Source organism: Grammomys surdaster, unplaced genomic scaffold, assembly GCF_004785775.1.
Source record: "Grammomys surdaster isolate TR1022 unplaced genomic scaffold, NIH_TR_1.0 125832, whole genome shotgun sequence".
Taxonomy (NCBI): Eukaryota; Metazoa; Chordata; class Mammalia; order Rodentia; family Muridae; genus Grammomys; species Grammomys surdaster.
In genome coordinates this window covers 1885685-1891699 of record NW_021620660.1, presented here as the reverse complement: position 1 = coordinate 1891699, position 6015 = coordinate 1885685, and the positions used below count along the sequence as shown (strand labels likewise).

Here is a 6015-nt window from a genome sequence, read left to right as displayed (position 1 = left end):
TGGTTAGTTTGTCTTGATTGAGTCAGCTTGAAGCTGTGTGTTATGTTAAACCACTAATTTCACCGCTTTCTTCTTACTTTTAAAAACATTGACACTGCTAGCCTAGAGCTGGCAGCTCACAGTACTGCTTCACATTCCTAAATAGCTTGCACCACAACACCTGGTTACATTGGGGAATTTTTTTTTTAAATATTGACTATTTTTTACTTTCCTGTTTGGTGATTTTTTTTCCCCTTTACTGCAGAGTCCAAGATCTCTAGCAATGAAGCGTTGTGAAATTCAGTAAACTTGCACTGTGTTTACCGACCTGGCTGCCCCACAGTGCCACAGCTTCTGACGTTAACAGAGTTCAAGGTACAAACCTGCGCCCTAGTAACCTTACAAAGCTAGGTTTGTATGCCAGTCCTCAGAATACCAGTTACAGGGGCGCGCACTAGTGAAAATCAGAGAAAGGAGATTTATTCAATGTGGCACATTGGAAGGGAACAAATTCAGGAGTTCATACACACCTTATGTATATCTTTTAGGTCTTGAGATATACATGCATACATATATACATACATACATACATACCGCACACACACACACATACTGCACACACACACACACACATACACACACACACACACACACACACACACTGAGTTCTGTGATCCCACACATCATTATTCCAGCTCCCATGTTTCCTGGAAGGTCATCTGAGACAAGGTGTCAGACCTATGTGACTGAAGTGAAATATCTTTCTGATTAGTGCTATTAAGTAGCAAGACTGGGATTAGTAGTCTAGAGGTTGTTGAGGATGGATCCTTTCCCACAGGCCTTGAGCCCTTCCTCCTATTTTCCTGGTAAACTAGAAAAGTAAACATCATAATCAGCCCCCCTTAGGCATCCCAGTCAAAAGCGAGGTATACCTCTGGCTCTACATGGAGATGTGACACTCTGAACTGAGCCATGATCAAAACATTACATAATATTCTTCCCTCCCTTAAGAGTTAATCCGCGCGTCGTGCTGTAGAGGAACGGCTGTTAGTGTTTAGTTGTGGACAGCCAGAGGTTGGGGTGTCTTCTCCGTTCGGCAGACCTCTGCTTCAGGAAGAGCCATGGCGCTCAGGGTCAGGAGGAACACAAAAATTAACACAGAAAATAAGGCCAAGGTCAGCATGGCAGGTGCCAAACGTGTGCCTGTGGCGGTTGCTGTTACCTCCAAACCCCGGCTGAGATCGAGAACTGCTCTTGGAGATATTGGTAATAAAGTCAGCGAACAGGCAAGAGTGCCTCTGAAAAAGGAAGCAAAAATGTTAGGTGCTGGAAAAGGTACTGTTAAAGTCCTACCAAAACCTGTGGAGAAGGCGCCTGTGTGTGAGCCAGAGGCGGAACTTGCTGAGCCTGAGCCTGAACATGTTACAGAAGAGAAGCTTTCTCCTGAGCCTATTTTGATTGATAATCCCTCTCCAAGCTCAATGGAAACATCTGGATGTGCACCCGCAGAACAATATCTGTGTCAGGCTTTCTCTGATGCAATTCTTGCAATGAGCGATGTCTATGCAGATGACAGAGCCGATCCAAACCTCTACAGTGAATACGTGAAGGATATCTATGCTTATCTCAGACAACTGGAGGTAGAGCAGTCAGTTAGACCAAAATACCTATTGGGTCGTGAAGTCACTGGAAACGTGAGGGCCATCCTAATTGACTGGCTAATACAGGTTCAAATGAAATTTAAGCTGCTGCAGGAGACCATGTACATGACTGTGTCCATTATTGATCGGTTCATGCAGAACAGTTGTGTGCCCAAGAAGATGCTACAGTTGGTTGGTGTAACTGCCATGTTTACTGCAAGCAAATACAAGGAGGTGTACCCTCCAGAAATAGGTAACTTCTCTTTTGTGACTAACAACACTTACACTAAGCATCAGATCAGACAGATGGAGATGAAGATTCTGAGAGTTCTAAACTTCAATCTGGGTCGACCTCTGCCTCTACACTTCCTCTGTAGAGCATGTAAAATTGGAGAGGTTGATGTCGAGCAGCATACTTTGGCCAAATACCTCATGGAGCTCTCTATGCTGGACTATGACATGGTGCATTTTGCTCCTTCTCAAATTGCAGCTGGGACTTTTTGCTTAGCACTGAAAGTTCTTGACAACGGTGAATGGACACCAACTCTGCAGCACTACTTATCCTACACTGAAGAATCCCTGCTTCCTGTTATGCAGCACCTGGCTAAGAATATAGTCATGGTGAACCGTGGCCTTACAAAGCACATGACTATCAAGAACAAGTATGCAACATCTAAACATGCTAAGGTCAGCATGCTGGCACAGCTGAACTGTACACTAGTTCAGAATTTGTCTAAGACCGTGACAAAGACATAACTCCAGTGGACTACTGCATCTGCAAATGCAGTTGGCACCATGTGTCGCCTGTACATAGGATACCGTGTTTACTTGCTCTTCAATAAAGGTTGTAACTTTTTACTTTGCGTAGTTTAACTCATTTGAATGTGGTTGTTTCTGACTTTAAGATAACAGAAGTTGTCAAAGAACTTAGGAGTATATTAAGAACTGCTTCTAGAGCCAGGCAGTAGTGGCCTTTAATCCCAGCACTTGGGAGGCAGAGACAGGTGGATTTCTGAGTTTGAGGCCAGCCTGGTCTACAGAGTGAGTTCCAGGACAGCCAGGGCTATACAGAGAAAACCTGTCTCAAAAAACAAACAAACAAACAAACAACCTGCTTCTAGTTTAACAGCTGTCAACTAATGTATATATTTGTATCCTATATGTTCGTGTCCTTCACTGTGTGTCCTTATCATATATATCATGTCAAGTCTTCTGCCTAGCTCTGGTTTAAACTCTGTCTACCAGCTAGTCCTTTGTTCCATTTTCTTAGAGGTGGTTGCCACCTTTAACTACTGTCTCTTGAGCTGTCAACTTTCAGATCTGAAACCAAGAATTTTTGTTATGTAAAATAGGATGTTCAAAATTAAAGGTGTCTTTTAAAAGAATTTGCCCCCAAATCTCAATACCAACAGATAAGGGTGTATTCTTGTATATCCTGTATAGATATAATCATGTGTAGATTGTTGAGATATTTTTATATGAGTGCATTTTATCAACAGTATTCATTTCAGCATTCCTTTCAATGCCTATATTGTTGTATTTCCTAGTGTGAACAAACTGTAATATATTCATTCATTCCCTTAGTGATATTCAAGTATGTTCTCTTGTTGCCCTCCACACAGCGCTTCTGAAATGCTGTTTGATGCCTTGCTTGGCTTCATATATAGTAGCTCTCCCAGGGGGTGTGCTTTCAATTTTGACAGCCAGATGAGTGTGGCTGGTACCATACCAAGGTGCCACTTCTCTCACCTGTCTTGTAACTCCAACCGGAAAAGAAATCCTGTCTCGTTTGCTGTTTTAATTTATACATCCAATAATCCGATATCAAGTTGAATAAAATTGTATTGATAGCAAAAAAAAAAAAAAAGAGTTAATCTGCTGTCAAGTATCTGGCATGAAGTCCACTCCACAGAAGACCTGATTCATCTGAAGACATGCTTAGGAAAGGGGAGGACTAATTATCCCCTTAATGAACATTATCTTTCTCAGGAGCCCCTCCCTTCCTAAAGCCATTACACAGCTTCCCTCTGGGCAACACTGTTAAGGTTATCTGATGTTCTTGGTCAACACTTCTGTTTCTTTTTTTTTTTCTTTTCTTTTTGAGTAACTTTTCATTTTTATTTCTTTTTCTTTCAGATACTGTCCAAAAGCATAAGTATGCTTTTCCAGAGACTCTGGGTTCTCTCTCTCTATCCCAGCACCCCCTTTTATTAAAACTAGATTTTTTTCTCATATATCCTGCACCAAAGACACTAGAACGTAAAAGTGAAGGTTCTGTGTAGGCACCAGCTCACCCTCTCCAAGTTGAATGAGTTGTATAAGTGTCGTCTTCAGCAAAGGGGCTTGCTCTCAGTTTGCAGAGAGCAACCTACTGTCCTGTCAACAGTCAGGGTTATTTGGGGATTTCCATGGGACCCTCTTGGCCAACAACTCAACTGGATGTATCCCAGACCCAGAACAGGAAGCTTCATTTGGTGTCAAGACATGGCTTCTTCTCCCTCATCATTGGGAACTTTATTAGGATAGTCTTAATATATTTTAGAAAGTTACCATTGAACTGGGTTTCCATACTGTCCCTCAAACGCTCATCGATTCTAGCTGCCTCTCGCTGGATTCTTTTCCTCAACCCCATCTCCACTCCACAACCCTCCCATTCCTGTCTCCCCCAGTCCCTAGGCTACCCAAAAAATCTATTCCATTCCCCTCTCCCAGAGAGAGCCATGTGTTCCCCCTACCCAGTCCCTTCCTCTATATCTAATCTCTTTGGGTCTATAATTATCTTTTATTTGATGGCTAATGCCCACATATAAGCAAATGCATACCATATTCATTCTTTCTGGATCTGAGTTACCTCACTCAAGATGACATAGTTCTATTTGCTTGCAACTCTCATGTCATTTTTTAACAGCTGAATAATACTCCATAGTGATTCCTCCAGAAGTTCTTTTATTGTTTAGTACTGTTTTTAGCTATTCTGGTTTTTTTTCTTTTTCCATAAGAAGTTGAGAATTGCTCTTTCAAGGCACGTAAAAAATTGCGTTAGGATTTTGATGAGAATTGCATTGAATCTGGAGATTGCTTTCGGTAAGATGGCCATTTCACTGTTAAAATCCTTCAGATCCATGATCATGGGAGGTCTTTCTACCTTCCGATATCTTCTTCAGTTTCTTTCTGCAGGGACTTGAAGTTCTTTTCCTACAGGTCTTTCACTTGCTTGGTTAGAGTTACACCAAGATAGTTTATATTAGTTGTGGCTATTGTGAAGGGTATTGTTTCCCTAATTTCTTTCTCATCCCATTTATCATTTGTATACAAGAGGGCTACTGATTTCTCTGAATTTTGTACCTAGCCCCTTTGCTGAAGGTGTTTATCAGCCGTAGGAGTTCTCTGGTAGAGGTGCTTATGTATACTATCATATCATTAGCAAATAGTGATACTTTGGCTTCTTTCCAATTTATATTCCTTTGATCTCTTTTTGTTGTCTTACTGCTCTAGCTAGAACTTCAAATACTATATTGAATAGACAGGGGGAGAGTGAACAGCCTTGTCTTGTCCCACCATGCATCCACCACCTAGAAGTGAATAGCAGCAGCATTATTATAACCTCTTTCTGAAGCAACCCTGAAAGACACCGATGAAGGGAAATCTTCACAGTGGGCAGTACTTCCAGCAGTACATGTGATCATACATTTTGTTTGGAAGGAGAAACAGCCAGATGTGTGATTGTTCGGTGATTTGTGGGCTGTAGCCAATGGAAAAGGGAATAATCCCAGTCACTATCACCCCTAATGTCCCACTGGGAAATTTTTTTGCTTCCTATCCCTGCAACCCCAAGTTCTTCTGGCCTAGAAATTTTGGTTTCATGGCAGAAAGTGTTCCTGACAGAAGCAACAACATTCCATTGAACTTGAAGCTCAGACTTTCCCCTGTTCACTTTGTGATTCTGATGCCATTACAAAAAATAGCTATCACAAGTCCACCTCTTGTCAGCTGGAAACAACCCACATGTCTCTCAATGGAAGAATGGATACAGAAAATGTGGTACATATACTACAGTACTGGAATACTGCACAGCGATTAAAAACAATGATTTCATGAAATTCACGGGGAAATGGACGGAACTAGAAAATATCATCCTGAGTGAGGTAACCCAGACACCAAAGAACTCACATGGTATGTACTCACTAATAAGTGAATACTAACCCAAAAGATCACAATGCACATGATACAACCTACAAACCATATGGACCATAGAAGGAAGATCAGGGTGGATGCTTCAGTCCTGCACTGATAGGGAACAGGGCAATTGTGGGTGATGGAAGGAGAGGGGGACAAGGGAGGGAGAAAGGAGGAGGAAGAAATAAAGGTGGCAGTATCAGAATCTGGAGGACAATTG

General features: G+C 41.8%; 1 pseudogene; it reads left to right on the top strand.

Moving 5' to 3' along the window:
* The first annotated feature begins 1100 nt into the window (after window positions 1-1100).
* Window positions 1101-2375, top strand: LOC114640477 (annotated as a pseudogene).
* Window positions 2376-6015: the final 3640 nt, after the last annotated feature.